This window comes from Camelus ferus, chromosome 9 (assembly GCF_009834535.1).
Source record: "Camelus ferus isolate YT-003-E chromosome 9, BCGSAC_Cfer_1.0, whole genome shotgun sequence".
Classification (NCBI taxonomy): Eukaryota; Metazoa; Chordata; class Mammalia; order Artiodactyla; family Camelidae; genus Camelus; species Camelus ferus.
The window spans coordinates 46,664,646-46,687,177 of record NC_045704.1 but is presented as its reverse complement, the minus strand read 5'-3'; the positions used below and the strand labels follow the sequence as shown (position 1 = coordinate 46,687,177).

General features: G+C 40.9%; 1 long non-coding RNA gene across 1 annotated transcript; it reads left to right on the top strand.

The window, feature by feature from the left end:
* Positions 1-1,635: 1,635 nt before the first annotated feature.
* LOC116665796 lies at positions 1,636-20,860 on the top strand. Its single transcript, XR_004322486.1, has 3 exons — positions 1,636-1,646; positions 5,828-5,832; positions 20,702-20,860. It is a non-coding gene; the product is annotated as an uncharacterized LOC116665796 (long non-coding RNA).
* Positions 20,861-22,532: the final 1,672 nt, after the last annotated feature.

The following is a 22,532-nucleotide window of genomic DNA, read 5'->3' as shown; positions in this document are numbered from 1 at the left end:
TTTTTGGTTCAAATCAGGCACACATATGGAGCTCCTAGATAGCTTCTCTGTGGTAGAATCAATTTTCCTGACATGGAACTTTCCCAGGACAGACTCAGGAGGAGCAGGCAGAGCTCACTTAAGCAAGACAAGCCAAGTCAAACAAGCAATATTCTTCAAGTGCTGTTTCTAAGTGCCTGGCACTGTATCTCTGGTTGTGACCTGGGCAGAAAGACGAGCTTTTGCAGCACTGTGGCCAACAGAGTCTTAATTTGTAGGAAAAAGGACTCCACGTTGGCAGGATGATGAAAGGCTGCACCAACCACCTAAAGCTGTTTGCTTAAAAGAAATCTCTAAGATGTCTTTTTTGAGATAGGCCTGTGACTGGAAGCTCAAATGTTTCAATCAAATGGACAAAAACAGCAAGGTACAGAAAACTGGCACAAAATCAGGAAGCTGAGTTGCTTCACATGAACAGGGACTACCTATGACTTCCAGAATCTTCTACCTGAAAAAACTGAATGGCAGAGTGGCTGAATCATAGAATTCACGAACTTAGAGATCTCCCTTAAAGCTTAAGCTGGCCTTCCTAAACGTCAGTCATTTGACTGTCATCTGCATGATTTTGTCCTCTTCCTATACCACCTCCATTGTGACTCCAGATTTTTCTCTCAATAGACTCAGGATTTTACTGAAAGAGATTTAGCCTCATCCTAAGAGACAATATCCATGAAATCATGAGATTACATGCTTGTTACATTTTTATAGGTGCATAAATGTTAAAAAAAATTGTTAGTATACCTCCAAACATGGTATTCCCCATCAACGTGATATGCATTCCACTCTTGGGGATGTACTGGCTTAAGGAAAGCTCTTTTAGGACAGATACAAAAAGTATGACTATTCATTTAGAATAGAGAGTAAAAATTTGAGATTTATTTTCCTGAAACCCTGTAGGCTATAAATGAAGTCAGGTTTAAGAAGATTTCAATAAATGTCTAGAGGTCAGAGCCACAATAATCTGCTCAATTAGAGCTATTAAAGACACAAACTTGATCCCTGATGTCAGATGGACCATTAACACTGTGTTTTACATCATCCAGTCCTAGCATAGATTGAATATTGGCCCATGTGGATCTTTGTTCTGACCCAACATTATATTCTTTTTCTCTGGTTCACCCTTTCTGTTTATGGAACTCCTTAAGCAATATTCAGTTCGTTAATTAGCTGAACTGACCCCCAATCTCCATGCCCTTTGGAAGCCCTACTGACTGATACCCACACATCCCATGTGGTCCCAGGTCATAACCTATACCCTGGAGCACCTGAGCAGTCCAGGTGAGTTATATCCTTCCTAAGAGTTAGTTGCATTTATCCCCAAACCTCTTTATGGAAGTTATTCTTGTTCATGAAATTTGTAACTTAGTTGAATAAAATATAAATAAGAGAGATACATGTGCAAAAAGAGTTGTTTCTAAGACAGCTAAACTAACTCAGTGGAAACATTCAGGTGAGATGCTAAAAATTACCATGTGGATAGGTCAGTTATAACTGAAGGATTCTGCACTGATGGCCTCTTGGGTGCCTTAAATTCTCCCTTTACCTCAAAGGCTGGATGCTGTAGACAGAAGCAATGCGGCGGTTGTTCATGCAAAAAGACGTATGCTGTTTTAAGTTCAAAACACTTAAAGTACATGTTATTTTATATATATTTGTTTCCTTGCTTTAGTCAAATTTTAAAATTAACCAACCAACTCCTGTTCCACTAGAACCTTCCTAAGGGCATACATGAGAGTTGTTTTCACTGATGGGCATGAAATACTATATGTCATATGTGTCTTGGCCTTGGCCTGTCTCATGAGATGTGAACTCTCCAAGGGCAGGGCCTCTATCTTAGCCATCTTTGCTGATTACACGGAGCTAAGGCCTTGCAGCTACTGATCAATATTCTTAGAGCTGAACTGCAACATCTTTGTTCTCATTAATTTGAATTCTTTCAAGTTGACTGTACTTCCCACCTTGATCCTGCGTCATTTTTCCTTAAGGCCAAATAGCTCAGTCTGTCTGGGATGAAGGAATGCCTGTCATTGAGCTGTCCATTCTTCCCAGATTGGCTAGTAGCGGGGAAGCAGAGGAAGGGACTTCTGGAGACGGGCGGCCTGAGCGTGACTGAGGTATGACGCGGCCAATTAAGTACTTCATACTAGAATATTCCACGAATGCTATAGGATGGCGAAGTAATTCATCAGATATATTTAAAGTTGAATTTACTGATATTTTATGGTATTGGATATTATTTCTATTAACATTTTATGCTGAAATTACAGAATGATTCGTGAGTACTGAATTTTTGATTGCTTTTACACTTGCTGGGACACTATTAAACTTGATTTACGTTAATAGCACTGTAAGAAGATATTAACAATGAAATTTCCAAAAGCACTTAGCATCTCATAATTGGAGTTAAATGACGAAAAAAATGAGGGGATAATAAAGTAAAGAGAGAAAAAGAGAGAGAAAGTTTTGACAATATTCTTTTTAACCTGTGGTTCTTAATAAGGTTTTTGCAGGATTGTTTTAGGTTAGGAAAGAATCAAATCCCTGATCATAGAGATGATGCCGATTTATTAGAGGGGCTTTATAATACAGGATAAAGACCTAGTTCCAGGTAGAGAGAGAATAGAATTTGCTACTCCTAGGAGAGAAAATTTACTGATTTCCAGAGTAGAGAGGAAATTTCAATTATCACATTTTTCTTCTGTTCATGGTGACTATAAGACAATCTTATTTTTCCAAATTAAAAAAAATTAATTTACTCATAGCCACTAAATTACAGAGAGGTAGACATTTAAAACAGACATCACAGAGAAAATGACAACAATAATAATAACAGTTATTATAATATTGTTGGGCATTCATTATGTGTAGGCTCTGTGCTAAGCAATTTACATATACAATCTCATTTAATCTTCACAGCATCCCTATGCATTAGGTACTATTATTATCTCCATTTTACAGCTAAGGAAAGTGAGATTCACACTTCTATGTGGAATCAAAAAAAAAAAAAAAAAAAGACACAAATCAACTGATTTACAAAACAGAAACAGACTCACAGCCATAGAAAACGAACTCATGGTTACCAGGGGAGAAAGAGGGTAGGAAGGGGTAAAATGGGAGTTCAGGATCTGCAAATACTAACTAATATATAAAAAAAATAGATGAACAACAAGTCGTTCCTGTATAACACAGGCAACTGTATTCAATATCTTATAGTAACCTATAATAAAAAAGAATATGTAAAGGAATATATGTATGTGTATGTATGACTGAAACATTATGTTGTACACCAGAAACTGACACAACATTGTAAACTGACTATACGTCAATTTAAAAGAAAAAAGAAAGTGAGACCCAGAGAAGTTAAATGACTTTAACAAGTGGTGGTGCCAGGATTTGAACCCAGGAAGTCTGGCTCCTTAACCACTGCGCTCTTTTGAGCATAACTAAGTTACAAGAGGCTGGTTAATGTCAAAGCCATGTTCATTGGCCCTGGGTCCTTTTGCTTTCATGAGCTCCTTTCTCCTTGAAAAATTATTCAAACTTCTATTTTCTTAATTGTATTGGCATAAGGATGAATATACTAATAGTCCGTATTAAAATCATTTTGATCAAAAAGTTCACCTTTTTAATGATTTTAAAAGAAATCAAAACACTTTTATGGACCCCTCAAAGTGTAGTGGGCCCTAGATACTGCATCTACTGTGCCTCATGGAGAAGTTGGCCCTGGTTAGCATGACAAAAAAACCAAGACTCGAACATGAGATCATGTCATCTCATTTCTGATTGCAACTGAATCCAGAAAGCTATGGTGATGGAACAAATGGAAATAACATGAGAAGGGGAATGAGGTGGTTCTCATCTCCTTGTTTTTATGAAGGACACACGGCTTGGGTACTTGTCTGCTCTTTGAGGCTGATGAGGTCTTCATGGGCTTTACCTTTGTCAATACACTTTGGAAAAAAGTATATACTTTATACAATATACTTAGAAAAAAACCCCAAACTTGACTCTTTAACTGATAATACTGCCTAGAAACTACCAGAATATTAGACGGCCAGTGCTGTCAGAGACAAGATCACCTGCTTGATAAGGATTCTGACCTGGGCCCCTGTTTGGGAGGTGATTCCCTAGAAATACAGAGAAAAGCCAGCCAAAGTCCTCAGTCCTCACAGCAACAAACTGTAGTTTCTGTCCCCAAAACAAATGAGATTCATGCACTAACATGTCCCTCCAACCCAATAATGCTTCACTTGGCCCACTGTCTTTGGACCTAACAAACTAAGGGTCACTTTGAGAAGGTGTTGACTCTCAAGGGTTGAATAAATTCTGAATAAAAGTAATAAGGGAAAAAAGTCTATTTTTAGTTCCCAAATTGCTGCTTGACTCCCTACCTGGATACAAGTTAAATCCAAACATGTATAACCACATACCATGTTAGGGTTTAGTATCTGCTTTGCTCTATGATGAAAGTAATCTCAAGTTAGCTCTAGTTGAATTAGATCACTTGCATGACGATCTCTCTGTGGTAGATTTAGCAACCTGAGTGAGATTTATGTGTAGATGTTATGTGTAATTCTCTTCTTTTAAAGCCATGGTTTAAAAGGGAGTAGAAATGCATAGTTTTATTTTATTTTTATTTTTATTTTGTTTTATTGAGTTATAGTCAGTTTACAATGTTGTGTCAATTTCCAGTGTTGAGCACAATTTTAGAAATGCATACTTTTATTAAGTAAGAAAAAGGTACCAGGAATCCAGGACAAAATATCTTCCTTGTAGTTTTTAATTCATTTAAAATTATATGTTTTACTAACTTACTTCTTTAGTCGACAAGACACTTTTAAACTAGAGAAGAGATAACCAGTACGTAGCATTTATAGACTTCATTTGGAAATTGGACTTTATTTATCTTAAAAATGATTGAGAATGTGAACCTGGGATTCTGTTAAGATCATAGCTAACAAAAGGCACGAAGTAAAAAGGTAACTGATAAGCAAATGACAAATGACTGAATGGATAGATACATGAATAGATTAATGAATAGATAGAAAAACAGATAGATGGATAATACAGATGAACGAATTAATAGAGACACAAATGGATAGACAAGCAGATGACAGATAATAGAAAGATATTCATAGATCAATACATGGTTAGAAAATGGATAGCTAGATGCACATGGATGAATAGATGACTGGGAAGCAGAATAAAGAGTTGATACATACTGAATATAACGAGATGAATGGATAGATAGATGTTAGAGATTGATGAATGTAAGGATAGATTTAGAATGAAATTGTAGATAGATGCAAGGATACAACAATATCACGATGGTACCCAACCGGAATGGAATACCAATGAATATAATGTCATTTCTCTCCACGGAGCTATTTAAAATAGTTTAACTATTTTGGGGGAAGTACAGGCTAGAGGCAGGAAATTAGTCAGTCTCTAAGAGCTCTGAAGTTTGATAATAAATATCTCAAAGAGAAGAAGAAAATATACAGGTGAGCCATGATCTAGCCACTTCTGAATCCTCCATACTGCTCGGTTCTGGCCCACTTGGCCTCTTGGATACACACTAGAACAACAGTGTGTAGAACAGAATATGCACAAGGCAGACTTCATGCATCCGTGGTGATACACAAAAGTCATCCCTTTTTTGATTCTTTTTTAACTCTGATATTCATATATACCTTCACGGGTAGACCTACTCGGGAAGGCTTGGTGCTGTAATTAATCCATGTCACAGGAAGATGTACTATCGGCAGAATTTAAGAGTGGGTTTGAGCTGCCGTGATGAGTAGGGGCACCTCAGCCTGTGTGATATAAATTCCTCTGCTAATTGGATTGCTGGAGCTAATCAGAAGCCAGAAAGGGAATAAAAAAAAATTCGTGTTCCTCCTGCTGCTGCAGCTGGCTGATAAAGCGGACAGCTCCTTTCAGGACAGGGGGTGCTGGAATTGAATCCTCATGGAGAGGTCTTACTCTAGATGGCTATCTCATAGGAGACGCATCCCTATGTCACCAGGCCAGGAGGAGGTAGACAGAACAGTGGGAGAAAAGAGTAGAATGATCCCAAAGAGGTTTACTACCAAATCACAGAAACAGTGAGTGGGGGAGAGGTGAAAAGACAGGAAATCAAAGCTGGCAGGGCAGGGATCATCCAATGGTCTGAGAGAGCTAGAAGCTTTTCCTGAAATGAGGTGCTACTTCCTGGGACACGTGAGCATCCTGCCATCCACTTGGGGGCATAACTTCAGGAGATCTCTTCTCTGCAGCCAGGGCTCCGAGCAGGCAGAAGAGTCACCCAAAATTTGTTTGTCATTTAGCTTAAGACACCCTTGTACCCACTTTCCTGAAGGCGAAAAAGCCAACGAGAGGGGATGTAAATTCCATTCAATACTAGGGCAAGTGCACTCCCAGAGACTCGGTTCAACTGCCCAAGCTGTAGGGAAGAGGGGAAAAAACCATAGTCTGAAACTGCTCGCCTGCTGGAAACCAACGGCGTGGAGCAACTCCATGCGCTCCCATCTGTCTAGGTTTTGGATGAGGGCAGAAAAAGTACATTTGTGTTCAGTGCGCCTCGTCCCTTTCCCACCAAGGATAAATAGCTCATTCCAGCCGTGAGAACTGATGTGTGTATACTACAGGGCGCTGGTTGAGCCTTGACGGTCTTTACCTCTTTGCTTTTCTGAGGCACTACCACTTCTCCATAGGGGAAAATGTATCCCTAGTACTGGGTTCCACCAAGCCAAATGCCCTGCTGTTATCTTTAAATTTCTCTTTCTGTCTTTCCTGTCTTCTTTTCTCTCTGTGATTACCACTTCTTTGCCGGTATTTCTTCTAGAGCCCTCTCTACGTACGCTAAATCCTTAGCCATGAGGAGTAGGCAGCAAGCCCCACTTGCACACAACAAAGACTTCAATTTTTTTTTTCCTATCTTTTGGGCGACACGATAAAAAATAACCCTGTATTTATGCAAATTGCAAAGTAGCGTGTGATAATGAAAACAAAACAGTGCTGGCCCGCAGCCAAGACATGGCACTGACGGGGGCTCCCGACCATTTGGCTCTTGATTCTTCGGGGGAAGCAGCTGTAGAGAAAGGGGAATACAGAACGCCCTCGTCACACGCGCCCTCACACGCGCGCACCCTCGTCTGCACGCACGCATTCCGGTACCGTCACCTCGGAGCCAGCGAGCCTTGGATCCAAATGAAGTTCTGCAATCCTCCCGCCACCAGCCCTTCAGCGTCGTCCCCCACGAGCCTCCCTGCCCCCTGCTCCTGATTCCCTTTCAGGAATTTACAAACATTTTCCACAGATCAATATCTGTATTGATTATTCATTGTGAGTGAGTCGTGTGTCTTGGGTGATACAGCTCGCAGAGGTAGCAGCCAAAGCCTGCTGCAGGGGAAGAAAAAAAACAACAGAAGGCGAGAGGGACCCAGCTCTGGCTGGGTCTGCGGCTGTCGGCAGCACAGAAAGGAAGAGAAAAAGAGGAAAGCGCTTGGAAACGAAGGAACGCACGAGGGTGGAGGAGAAAGAGGGAGCAATAGCAAGAAAACCCAAGCGATGGCTGGACATCTGGTCGAAGGGCTCCTGGTGGCTTGCAGGAAACCCCCATCTTGGGTCTGCTGCTCCCGGCAACGTGCCCTGGACTCTCTTTGCCCGGGGAGCCAGAAGTGACTCACAGTTTTGGTATCTCCTACGTAAGAGCTTTGGGGGGATTCCTTGGCTGGCTGACAGGGAAGGAAGAAAGCGGCAGCAGTGAGGTAAAGGCACGATTGCTTCCAACTGCCTGGCGGAGGACGCGCAGTCGCTTGGCTTGACTGGAACTGCTCGCAGCTCTCTGATGGCACGCGGAGGGAGAATAATTAAAACGGCCAGCATCACTTACTAAGTGAGTAAATACAAAGCCGTTCCAAACGTGCTCTCCAGCTAATGAGAAGCTGTAATTTCTTAGACTTCAAGGCAAAACAAGACAGTGATGGGGCTCAGTGGAGTGTGTGTTTGCGGGGAGATGGGGGTGGGGGGTGGTGGTGGCGGAGATAAATCGACTAATTGTTGGCAATGTTTAAAGAAGGGATTACTGGAAAAGACAGTGAAATGATGACAGGAAAACATCTTGGACTAGAGCCAAAAAAAAAAAAAAAAAAAAAAATCGAGGCAAATCAAGTCTGCAGCTGGGAGAAAACACCCATCGCTCCTGTCGGAAGCTTCCACAGGAATTGCCTGGGGTTCCTCAGCCGAAAATGGAATGTTGTGTGGGTACCAGGGGACAGGACCGGGGACCGCCAGAGTGTCCAGAGGAAGGAACCATGGCATGCCAGGTCACACAGTCATGTCCTACTTTGAGAAAACCAAACCAAACCAAACCAAATAATGAGAACCAACCTTTTAATTTTCCTTTTAATTGGAGTTCCTGCTTGCTCAAAATTGCTTCAGTTTAATCAAAGCAACCCCTAAACGTGCCTTCCGATAAGAGGAGCTGCTGATTCTCTGTGTGTCTCCAGGAAGCTGCTGCCACGTCATAGAAATATGCTGGGAAAAGGAGGTTGAGGAAATTCAGTGTTCCGTTGACTGGCTTTAGGCAAAACGTGCCAGGTGATTGTCTTTGCCATTTGGACCGCCATGTGGGGAGCTAGTTTGGGATTCCTCTTCTGTTGTCACCCAGCTGTGGTTTGGTGAGTCCAAAACCAACCATGAATAAGACCTTTTGAACATAGGGTTCCAAACACACATGATAAAGTGGGGACCCCAAGGAATAAAATGAGCTGGATCTTCTTTCTGGGTGTTCAGTTAACTGAGCTATCTGGTTCCCTGACACCTGAGTGGAGTGGTTTTTTGTTTTTGTTTTGGGGTTTTTTTTTGAGGATTTCTGGGACCGAAGGTCAATAGATAAGATGTGCTCCTTCTCACTGGGGATTTACCTTTCACGTAGCATCCTTATTTCAGACTCCCCAATACATTGCAAGTTTCCTGAGCAGGAAAAATATATCCTGCAGAACTGTGGCTAGGAGACCCAAAGGAGGAGGAATTGAGCCAGTTGTGGATGACTTGGGCACCTTACAGTGCATTTCTTCAGCATTCATATAGACCTGTGCCTGCAGGGTGTGTGTGTGTGTGTGTGTGTGTGTGTGTGTGTGTGTCTGCGTGTGATGGCCTTACGTGGTGTGTGTGCTTGCATGTGTGTGGCTCTGTGTCTTTGTGTCTCTCTGAGAGGGAGGAAAAGAGTGAAGTAGGAGCAGACAGAATGTTTGGGCATTTATGTAATTCATGCAGAGAATGTTCAATGCTGCAAGGCAGACAGCCACCCATCCCTGGACTCTGCCGCTTGGAGGGCCTGTACAGACCTGATCTGAATGTTAAATGCAGGAGAGGAAATTAGCATACTAACCAAGGACGTCAACCCCTCCTCGCAATCAGTAAATGGCTGTCTCCCCTCTTTAAAACTGGCATCGCCATGCGCGCCAGCCACTTAACCATGTCCTCTGTCAGGTCCTTTTTTGTGTTTGTTTTTTTGTTTTTGTTTTTGGATGAAAGACTGGAAATTCATTAATGAGGAGGGAAGGAAGGGCTTCAAGGGGCTGTAATGAAAACAAATGATCCTCTTTAAATCTCATGTCGGCCAAAGCCGGGGGTGGGGGTTGCTTTCTGTTCCAGGGCTGGAGAATAGGAAATTCCACAGACAGCAGACCACTTGATGAGAGCCCAAGAATGCACTGCTTGGGAATCTCTTCTATGTGGCAAAAACCAGCCACGGCCAATATGTCTATGTTAATAAAACTTAGAATGAGCTTTATCTTCTGAACTGTAAAGTGTAGTCTACCAGATGTCTCTCCATTCCATCACAGGTTATCAAAGTTTCTTGACCTCGTGATGGTAGGAAGAGCCTTCTGCAATCTTTTGGTCAATTGCCTCAGCTTTTGAAGTAATACAAAGTTTTCTTTTGGGCTATGCTTTAAACCTCTCCCAAAGGAAGTAGTTGCTTTTATCTTAATCTCTATCATGCAAAAAAGCACACAAAGGGAAAGATTTAACTTCCACTTCTGTAGAGCCCAATACTAAAGCAGACTGAATGCTGTCTAAGAGCTAAGAATCAGGCACTCCACCCCAGGTATCTGAGCTTCCTTTTTCTTTATTTTAGCCACTCTGTGCTCAGAAACAAACTTCTCCCCTTCCATGATATTGTCCTGGTTTGGCTTTAAGCCAGGAGTCATACACTCTGAAATCTCCAGGAATCTGTGGGTACCAGCCTGAGGAGGCAATAGGGAAGAGTAGGGCTTGGGATGAACCAGAGACAGAGCCACCCACTTTTATTTAGGGGAATAAAGGCTTTGCCTTGTGTTGCCTGATCTTCTGGTGTTCCAAAGGTAGCAGACATTGGTATGTTTAAATATAAAAATATATCAATTTTGAAATATTGGCTCAAAGTATTTTTTTTTTAATCTTTGGGTCAAATAAAGCCTAGTTGTGGGGACAGTCTTGGCCTACAGGATGCCAGTTTGCAATCCTCATTTTAGTCTAAAATAACTACTACAAGGTGTTTTTGTTTTTAATTTTATAATTTTCAAATGCCCAGTCTTTCTGTGAGATATTTTAATTAAAATATAGATATTAGCCAGTGCACAGCAAATGTCATGGGAATGTGTGTTTTGTTGGACCAAGAGGGAAGTGATAATTTAAAACAATCAAGAGGGGAAGGAAACGGATATCTGTCTGGCCTGCTGGTCACTGGCATCTTGGCAGGCGGGGTGTAATGTCATCTTGATCTAAGGTAGTGATCTCCGCAAAGATTGTTTTTTTTTTTTTTTTTTTAACAAAGGTTGTAATTGGGAAGATTAAATCTCTAGGAAGAAATATGTTTGACTATTTTTCATGAGTATTTCCATCAATTTTTCAAACAATAAGTGATTAGATCTACTTTAACGTTAAAAAGTTTAAAACCATTTCTCTTCTGATTTATCCACAGAACTCCTCATCGCAGGTGGGTAGGAAAAAAAAAAGAGAAATCCCTAGAAAAGAGATCCTGCCTGTAGTTTGGAAAAAAGCTTTCCCATGGCACCTGGAATAACTTCAACAGGAAAAGGCACCTCAGCACATGGTGGAGGGCAGCCAGAGGGCCCGTCCTCTCCCACAGTCACACAGGGTGTTCCAGTTTCCAGGGTGCTCTTCACACGTATGATCCTGTTTAATTCTCACCACAAGACAAGAGAGATGGTGCTTAGCTTATTTTATAGATGAGGATCTTAGGCTCAGAGAGGTGATGAAATTGCCTAAGGTTGAAAGCTAGTAAGAGGCATTCACAGGTCTTCTGAGTCTTAACCTGATGCCATTTTACTATTTGTTATAGGTTCTGACAAAAAAAAATCTCCTTCAGAACCCCTGACCCAATGCATCCTGTATTCTCGATCCTCTCTCATCTCCCCCACCTTGCTCTCTCACTACGAGGTTTTCGTCTTGTCATCTGTGTAATTTGTAGTCATGTGCAATTTGAAAATGCTCCCTGTATCCTGCCAGCAATTAAGAACCCACTATCAAGTGCCAACTGGCAGTGGCAGAAACCCTTCTTAACTTTCCGTTCCTTGCTCTTTGCCTGGAAAATCAGGTTCACCAGAAGGCTGGTCTACATGTGCCCTGTCTTTCCTTCTTCACCCCCTTTTGCATCTCTGCACGGAGCACCCTCTTTTCATTTCTACTTCCCCCTTTAACTGCTCAGTTATTAATGCCCAACTGTGCTTTCCTTCCGCACAGCTGGATCCCACTGACCACTCCCTCCTCCATGACACTCTTCTCCTCTGCCATTCTTGACATGATAATTCTAGGCTAGATTTCCTCCTTCATTGATGGTGGCATCAATTTCAGATTTATTTTCCTTTTTAATCCCCAAGGAGAGTTTCTGTGGCTCTCTCCCATTCTCAACTGTATATTTCACTTTGGGCAAATGTAAACCCTTGGCTTCAACAGTCATCTATGAACTGATCATCAAATTATCATCTCCTGCCGCAACCACTCTCCTGAACTCAGCCCCAGATATCTGGCTGCCTGCTGACCTCTCCACGGCTGTTGGCCCACGGCACCCCAAACTCAGCTCATCAGCATTCCCAAATCTGCTCCTCCTTCTGCACCCCTCTCCCCTCCCACTGCCAACTACTCTTCCAGTTCTTTCAGGTCTACTTTCCTGACTGCTATCTAACCTCCCTCTCTCACTCTCTTCCGACTGCTCCTCTTTTGGCTTATTTCCTCAGTGACTTGTAACACACAATGCATTCCTTGTACTACTTCTAATTGATCTATAGAAAGTGCAAATATTAATATTATTATTATTTTGGCTTCAGAATATTTTATCAATGCTTTTCAACCTTTATTGTGAGTGAGAATCACCTAAAAGGATTTAAGATATTCAGATACCTTTCATTTCTCAATGAAGATACAGTGGGTAAAGGGGGTGAAAGGTACACACTTCCAGTTATAAAATACGTAAGTCATGAGGATATAACGAACAGCATGGTGACCATAGTCAATAGTACTGTATTGCATATTTCAAACCTGCCGAGAGAATAGGTCTTAAAAATTCTCATCACAAGAAAAACAAATTTGTGACTGTGGTGATGGATACTAACTAGACTTAATATGGTGATCACTTCACAATATATACAAACATCAAATCATTATGTTGTGCACCTGAAACTAATATGTTATATGTCAATTATAATCTCAAAAAAAAAGACGATTGGAATTTCAGTGGGATCCAAGTATTCACATTTTTAACAGACTTCATTCTACCTGACTCTCACTCTGACCTTATTTCTCACCCCTCTGCCCTTTCACCCCCTACCTCCCCCTTCTGTGTGTGTACTCTGCTCTAGCCACATTGGTCTTTTTTTTTTTTTTTTTTTTTTTTTTTTTGCAAAGATGATTATCTTGCTTGCCTCTGTGAAATCCTTCTATCTTCCTAGCTTGGCCTTCAAGGCTCCTCACGATCTATGTCTTGCATCTTCCCAGCCTGCTCTCTCCAACCGCTTCCACTTCCCACTCTATGTGCCAGGTCATTCAACACCCGTAGCTCTTTCCTGCCTCTAAGGTTTTACACAACGGTCCTGCCTCCTGGAATGCTCAAATCTACTTTCTTCATTTGGCTAATTCCTTCTTCCCCTTCAAGACTCTGTTCCGGAGAGAAGCATTGTTCACCCTCTCAAGTCTCCCACTTTGGATCGTGTGCTGCCGCAAGCCCCCCATCTCCCTCGCTCATGGCATTTACCCCAGCTTTACAGGATCAGTTTCTCCTCTGACTGTGAGACACTTAAAGGCAGGGCCTGTGGCTTTTATCCGTGTTCCCAGCACCCAGCACAGCACAGGACCTGGTATATCCTGTGTGCTTAATAAATTAATATTACTATTTTTATTCTGAGTATTGTACATACTATTTTTTTTTTTTTTTTTGCTGTAAGATTATAGGCTTCCCAAAATAATCAAACTGAGGGAAATACAGCAACCCATTTCCCATAGTGAAAAAAGGGTTTCCTATGGTGCACTTCTCACTTACATCAGTTTTTTGACTTCTGTCAGGTGAGAAATGAACGCTGGGGTGGTCTTTAGGTGTTTGCTGATGTGGTAGAAACTTTGGAGTTAATTAGAAGCTCTGGCTAAAGCTGAACTTCCTTTGCGGAGTTCCTGGGAGGAAACACTAAATTAACAGTTCAAGGTTACTATTAGAAAAATAGCCTGTTTCCCTTAGGTTATACCTCTGAGAGCTTGTTCTCCTCCCATTTCTAAGATGTTTCCACTTTCCTTTTGACTGCATCTGCCACCTTAACCCTGGTCTTCCCAAGAAAGGTGAAAACCCTTGAGGTCAGAGACTGCTAAATGCTTCTTTTGCATACCTCCAGCAGCAGTAGATTCTGGAGCATTCAATTAATACTAGTTGAATAGTGAGAAAAGTTACCCACTGTAGAAGGAGGAATGAAGATAGTTTTATAAGTCTTCATCTTCCATGAAGCAGAAAATAGCATGAGATCATTAGTCCCCCATCCCCCTGGCAGTCCCAAGAAATATCTCCAGATATCATTAGGAATTCCTAAATTTGCAAAGACAGTTGGATCTTACTATTCTTGGTACTTATGTTCTATAAAGTCACCATAGACTCTGAATTAGTAAAAACTGAACCATTGCTCCTAGAGGAAATACAGGGTTAGGTGCCTTTGAGCCTCTGGTCATAATATTTCTGCCAACTGATCAATACATAAGCCTTGTTTTATGTGTGTTACTGTTTAAAGACACCTTATTTAATATACATTGTTAACTCACTCGCATTGAACTCATGGCCAATAGTACCATAACTCAAGCCTGGTTGAAACCTATTTAATACGTGTGTTTTCTTTGAAAGGCACATCACAGCCTTTTTGAGCTTAAGAACACAAGAGAGCACTTCAGCCCTCTGCTTGGGAGCCATTTTAAACAGTGAACTGAAAGCACAGTAAGTGAAAAACAGGACACGAAAAAGATGGTGAAAAGAATACTTGTTTACAGTATGAGAGTTAAAACAAGGCAGAGTGTTGCCTCATTCAGCCTCAGCTGGGATATGCACATTAGATGACTCCAAAATTGTGCCTCTCTCTACATGTCCACCAATGACTATGAAAGTACTGCAAGTATTGATTTGGGATTTACAAATAAATTTAAGTGACTGGTGAATTTGCAAATACGGAATCTGTAAATAACAAGGACTGACTGTACTGGAACCCTTCACATAAATACTTGGCACTCACTAGAAGTTGTCTGATTGTTGGTGTTGGGGTGGTGCCTTTTTCTCAAAGAAACACAACCGGTTTATCATGATGAGATGCAAAGGCTGGGAGATCATGGAGATGCAAAGGCTGGGAGATCATTTAGACTCCATTGCCAGCTAGAAGTCTCCCATGGTCCTCTACCCAGTGTTTATGATTCAAGGGTGGCCTCAGCAAAATTACAGTTGACTCATGTTAGGCATCTTTGCCTGAATGAAGAGAATTTTACGTGACTGTCTTACAAAGCTATTCTTTTGAACTAATAACAATTCTTCTTGGCCTCTCTGGGTCATATCTTCACTTAAATTTCACATTGCAAGCAGCTGCCCAGAAATTTGTTTTTGCTGTCTTATTGATTCCCATCTTGGTGCAAAGAATGGTGCAGAACTCTGTGCTAAAACCATGTCCCTCTTTCACATAAGCAAAGACACACCTGCATATTAGAGGCCAGGAAAGGGGTCAATCAGGAATTCAGAGTATGAAGAGAAGAGAAACAGGCAAAATTTTAGACAATGAGAGGAGGTGCTGGAGTGTCTTACTACAAGTGAGTTTGGAGTTGGTTCTGGATGATTGGAATCTCTGCTCTGTTAATTATTCTTGCTATGATCCCAACGAAATTGGTTAACTATGTTGAGAACTGTTCCTTCTTCTGTGAAATAGGGACCATGATACCAGCCTCCAGGAATGACAGTGAGGAATAAATGAGGTAATGTTATGTCAAGTGCTGAGATTCAAATCCAGCAGAAAACAGTATGAAAAGAGATTTTTGTAATTGTGGCTTTTGTTACAATTTTCAAGGTTCCTAATTAACCATCTGCTCTGACTTCTGGGTAATGTGTATTCATGGAAACATAAAAGATTGGAGTTTAAAAATTTGCTGTAGGTCAACATCCTCACTGTGTAGAGTAAAAACTTGACTGGGCAGGATTCAGTCAGTACAGCATCGCATTGCCAGCTAGGACAGAATCAAAAGGAGAACCCAGCTCTTGGAGCCCAGCTCACAACTATGCAGTCAAGTCCTGTGTGCCCAGATTCCTGTTCTAGAACCTCCTTCTACAGCTGTCAACTGTCTCCCACCCCCGCCTTGCTCACCCCAACAGCCTGGTAACCAGGACTCTGTGGGCTACTCTCTTTTTTGGCAGGAAGGCTCAGTGCTTGCTGAGCAACAGCCAAGTAGAATATTTCTGAGCAGGTACATTAAGCATGATTTCTTTCTGGGTTTTTTTTTTTTTAACTACAAATATAAATAGCTATCAAGGAATAAAAATTTGCAGCATGTTAATGTAAGACAAAGCAAAAAGGATCACAGAAGCTACAGAAGGAATGGTCTTTTTAAAAAGGATCAATTATTTCTGCAGCTCAATATGGAAATTTGCAAGATGCTCCCTTGGAAAAGCCCACAGGGGAATGCTGCTGGATATGTAACACCCAAAGCTTATAACTGATTGTGCAATCATGGGACAAGAGAACTGTGCTGGACAAACTGTATGGGGCTGGTTAATTTCCACCAAGCCTGTCTTATTGAGTGGGGGTCCAAAGTGGGTTGTTCCAGGAGCCAGCAAACCTTCTGTTGGTGTAGGGTGGGAGGCAAGACAGGGCAGTCCTGGAGCAGCCCTTGCAGGAACTGGGTGGTGCCATGCAATGATGGATTATGTGGCATTCAAGCAAGAAGTCATATCCAGCAGGACGGTGGCAACAGCAAGACAATGTCTGGCGTATGCACGAATTTAAAGGGGAAGCTGAGGTCAGAGTCTGGAGTGTGTGGTCAAAGGAGAGAGGGGTCTCCTACTGTTTAGTACAGCGAAAGGACCTGGGGGCCAAATGGCTCCAGAAGCACCAAGCTGGAGCCAGCATCACAGCTCAGGCTGAGCCCACCTCTGCTCGGCTGAGTTGGGTCATACAAATAGGTAGCAAGCCTGGTGGGACTGGTGGATCCTCACCTACTTCATCATCTAAGAGATAAGTTTTTGCTACAAATTGCTGATATTTATCCTTGAGGAAATAATAATATTTCTTACTGGGTGTGGGAAGGTCTATGGGTCAGAACCTCTCATTTCTCCTTATGTCCCACTCAGTCTTATTCTTCTCCCATTCAGGTTCTCCTTCTACTCATATCCAGTCAAACTGACTTAAGATGTAACTTCATCAGAATCTCCTTGAAAAAGTTCTGGAACTGCATTTAATCTGCCAAGGTGATGGGTTTAAATGAAACACAGCTGACATATCCAGCCCGCTTAGCTATTGTATTTGCATTTTATATTGAACATGCCTGTGATGTTCTCTTTGGTAGATGGAACTGACATTTCCATACGATGGTAAATGCTAAATTGTGAATAGCTTTCATCAGGGTTTTGCTTCAGCAAGTCCGTCATTCGATAGGCATAGAATAATATCACAATGCATAGACGGAAGCACCTAACACAATGTGCTTTTGGGAGTACAGTCTGTTCAGGGGCTTAATTTGGATTTATGCAATATCTCATTTACCCAGAATCCAACTATTTAGCAACTACCTTATCTGGAACTAGTTAAAAAGAAAAGCCTCCTTAGATCTGTGGACTTCAAGAGGGTTGGACCCTTGGGTTTAGAACATGGCTGGGTATACCTCAGTGGGTTGTGGACCTTAGGCAACTGTGGGGTGGCAGACACTGTGACACAGCACAGAGGCCACTCCTCTGTCTCCTCCTAGAGTGTAGTGAGAGGCCCACACTGCTGTGAGTGGCTCCAGGCTTCCCAGCCAAGGTTCTTGGTGATAGTCCTGGGAAGGGTGGCACCATGGCCAGGGGACCTACCCTGGCTGATAGATAGTCATTTGTCTCTTGGTTCCAAGCCCCACAGTTGTGACATTCAAAGAGACAGCTGGTCCGCAGTGGTCCCTGGAGGCCCCAGAAGGAAAGCATCCTGAATAGGAGGTCCTGCTGATAACATTCAATCCTCCCTAGGGTCTGACTCCCTCCTCAGGGCCAGAGTCTTAGAGGAACAGGACTTGGCCAGTGATGGGCTCCTAAGTCAGAGATGAATCTGTGTTTTTAAGCAGGATCTCCACATTTAGATTTGGAGTTGGGATCACAGGGCTCAGCACAAGAAGTCTGGAGGTAAATGGATTGAGAACACAGAGTCTGGGCTGACTGGGCCCATGTGGAACCAGCTGGGTCACTGCCACCTTCTGAGCCCTGAGGTGTGTTGGGGCAGGAGGTGGGTGAGCTTTAGGGAAGTAGCCTGATTGTGACTTTCATGGAAGGAGGGGGGTCATTCCCAGCTGAGTGGCTCTCTTAATTAATCTATATTTACTATTAATACTACCTTTTTATGTAAGAGATTGAGGGTGAGACCAAGTGAGAGAGGGAGAGAGAAAGAGACAGTATCTTTCCTTTTAAGTGGTTGTAAACACTTAAAACATGTTTATATATTCTTTAGGTGTGACATTCTTAAAATAAACAACAATTTGATGTAAACTTTTCCTCTATTAAAACTTGCAACTAACTTCAGTTGCTAGATTATTGTTTTACATAAACTAGTAACCCTAGAATGGTTCCTTCAAGCAATCTAAATGTCTATTGACAGATGAATGGATAAAGAAGATGTGGTATATAATATATATACACAATGGAATACTACTCAGCCACAAAAAAGAATGACATAATGTCATTTGCAGCAACATGGATGGACAGAGATTATTATACTAAGTGAAGTAAGTCAGGAAGAGAAATACAAATACCATATGATACCACTTATATGTGGAATCTAAAATATGACACAAATGAACTTATTTACAAAACAGAAAAATAGACTCACAAATTAGAAAGAAAACTTATGGTTATTAAAGGGGAAAGGGGGTTGGGGGATAAATTAGGAGTCTGGGATTAGCAGATATAAACTACTGTATAAAATAGATAAACAACAAGGTCTTACTGGACAGCACAGTGAAATATAGCCAATATCCTGTAATAAACTGTAACAGAAAAGAATATGAAAAAGAATATATATATATATATGTATAAATGAATCGCTTTACTGTGCACTAGAAACTAACACAACATTGTAAATTAACTATTGTTTGATTAAAAAAAATGATTCCTTCGTTCTTGACTTGTTGAGAAACTGAGGGTTAACAGATGTCTTCATGATACAATATTTAGTGTTTTCAGAATGGAAGATACATCCTTTATACTAAATTGATGTATTTGCATATTCATTTCAAGTATTCCAGGCACAAAGTGTGAGTGTGTGTGTATATGTGTACATTTAATATACTGGTGTGTGTATGTGTGTGTGTGTGTATGTGTGTGTCCATACACATTTGTATGTATACTATTTCTATAATGTGTGTGTGTGTGTGTATTTGTGTGCATGGTGTGTGTGTATGTGTGTGTGTTTCCTGGGTCAAGGGAGGCTGTAATAGGTGTCACTACTCCATGCTGAGTATGCACTAGAATGAAGTATCTGCTTTTCTAGACAAAGACGATGCAATCTGTCCTTATGTTGAAATGATTTTTTTTTTTAAAGTTGAAAAAACACATTTTTATTCCAAAAGACTGAGTAGGATGATACTTTAAAAATAATTCAGCCATTTAAATTTAAGGCCCTGAAAAAAGTCACATCCGTGGTCCAAATCTATTCCTTGGCCGAAAGCCCAAAGTATTTTCATTAGATTGAGAATTGGATACAATTTCATTCACTTTAAGCTTTTGCTGCTCAGAATTTTGTTCTTCAGAGGCAAACTAACAAGTGTCGATGGCCATGTTGGCCTCAATAATAGGTCTCCTTTCTTTGAATGATCTATTTCGGTTGCATTATTACCGTTTAAGGATGGCCTTATGCTTACAGACACATTTTCAGTGGGATGTATGAAGAATGCTGATATTTCTTCTGTGTGGTTTTTGCCTCTACAGTTAGTAGTAGCCTGTTTGGAGAAAAAGTCCTTAACTTATTTCTTTCAAGTCATTTGCAAAAGAGAGGCTATCTAAAGAATTCTCTTCTCCACCAGCTCTTCTTATTACTAAGGAAGAATTTATCCAACAATACCAAGGTCTCTTTAAGTTTTAAAAATTAATGAAAAATTTATTGTGGCCTTTTCATTTAATACTATTGATGTATCAGTAAGAAAAAGGCAGATAATCTACAGAAAAATGGTCAGAAGACTTGAATAGGCAGTTTCCCTAAAAAGAAATCCAAATGACCAATCACTGTTCAAATTCACTGGAATTAAGGAAATGCAAATCAAAACCACAATAAGAGAAACTTTCATATCCACTGACTTGGCAAAAACTGAAGTCTGACAATATTAAGTGTAACAGAACAATGTACCAGAACAGAACAACGAAACACTCATACACTTAGGGTGGGAATATGAGACACTGCCTTGAAAAATGGTTTTGCATTAATCAGTGAAGCTGAAAAGATGCCTATCCCTTTATCCAGCAAATCTCTTTCCATGACTTAGAGCTGTCATTCTCAAAGTGTGGTCCCCAGCCCTGGCTGGCAGTATCAGCATCAAAAAACTCCTTAGAAGTGTAAACTCTCAGATCCCACCCCAGTTCCACTGAAGCACACACTCTGAGGGTGGGGCCCTGACATCTGTGAACCCTTTGGGCGGTGGGGATGAACTGACCAACAGGAGAAGCACCACCTGAGAGAAATCTGTGAGCACAAGAACAAGACATGTAAGAATGTTCACAGCAGCAACCATGTATCAGCCAATAAGACTACTTAGCTTTCTATTTGGACAGTGGAATATTACAATGTAATGAAAATAAAATGAAGCAAGACACACACACACATACACAGAAAACCCTAAAGAAAAGCAAGGAAATGGTAACTATAAAATCCAGCAAAATGGTTACCTCTGTTGGAGTCGAGAAAGAATTCACAGTGAGGGTGGGGTTTCTGAGGGGCTGGCAGTGTTCTGTGGTTTGACATGGGAGATGATTTACATACTTGTTTGCTTTGTGATTATACTTTAAACTATATGTATGTACTCTTCCAAATATATATTACATTTTACAATAAATTATTGTGTCTACCAAAGCTTTTCAGTGTTGCTACACCAAATCTGGTTTAATCAAATTGAAACCTGCCTATCTTATTCTTCCCACTATAAAAAGCTGTCTGTTCTATCACTACTTTTGTTCTTATTCTTTTTTCTTTCTTTCTAGTCTTCCAGCTGGGGAAAGACAGAGACAGACTCTAATATGATCATTTACATCAACCAGAGTCACTCCCTAAACATGCGGAAGAGTTCAAAAGCAACCAGGAAGTTGTACAAATTCTCAGTGAGCGAGCTTGATGCCATCTATGTGACCCAAGGATCTGCTGCCACTTACAGGGGACTTTGTTGTCTATTCACACCCTTCTTTAGTGATTGCTGTTAGGCTGGACTAATGCAAGCCAGATGGGAAAAAGCAACATATTGGTTCTTTTACCATCATCATGATAATAGAGGAGTTAGTTGGCTCATACTTCAGTGTTTAAAGCAGAAGACACCGTTCAAACAATTTTGAAGCCAATTTTCTTTTCTTTCAACTAAGACAGGTATACTTTGTCCACAAGACCGTGATGACTGCATTGATGGCCATTTACTCTTTTGTCTATGATCTCATTCTTCATCAACAGTAATAAACACTTTAGTACTAACACATAAAAAATAGCTACTTATAATATGATGTTCCAAGCACGGTGCTTGTATACAGTAGGTACTTAATAAACACTAAGCTGACATTAGCAATCTGTCATATGGAAAAACATTTCTGAAATAAAAATATTATTATAAACTATACATTTTAGCTGTCTAGTTTTTTTGCTGTGTGTATTTATTACTTTTTCACTATGTGAAATATATATATAACATAAAACTTGCAATTTTAATCATTTTTAAGTGCATAATTCAGTGGCATTAATTATATTCACAGTGTTGGCAACCATCTAGTTGATCTGTTTTAACCCTCATTTGGGTGTCTTTGTTAGAATCAACTTCTATATTGCACATTGCTTTTTTTAAACTTCCTCTGCGACAGCCCCTCTTTCTTCGTACATTTGGGATTTTGCCATCTTTGCCTGGTCCTTGGTCTCATTTACAATCTGAGTCACGTGTGTTATCTCATGTGGGGGGGAACCAGAGATTTTCTGTGTCAGTAAGACTTTCCTGCCTTCTCTAGTTTAGCTTACAGGTCTCTGGTGGTGGAAACTGCTACATTAAATGATAGGCAGTTAAAACTCAAAAAAAAAAAAAGTTCATTCTTACTGGGGAAAATGTAGACTCTTGGTTTCAGGATCCTCTGGGACCCATCATGGGTTATCTAAAGTACCAAAAATTATTAGCCTGATGTCTTAGTGGAAGTACTCAGGATATTAATTCACCAGTTGTGTGTAATTCCCAAGTTAGTCTCTCGTGCCAAACAGTGAATAATTAAGCTGTAGATAATGTCATGCTGCAAGCGTGACACAACAATAATGATGATGATAACAACAGCTAACACTGAGCGCTGTTTCAGTGCCAAGCGTGGCTCTGACCCTCTTTTTTGCATCACCTTATTTAGTCATAATAAACCTGTGGCATATATACAGTTATCAGCCTATTCTATAGGTGAGAAAACCAAGACCCAGAGAGGTAAATTACACGTCCCACATTACAGGATTTGAACCCAGGCAGAACGATCCCAGAGCCTTGCTCTTAGTCATCACTGCCAGGACCCCTATTTAAGTCAAGAA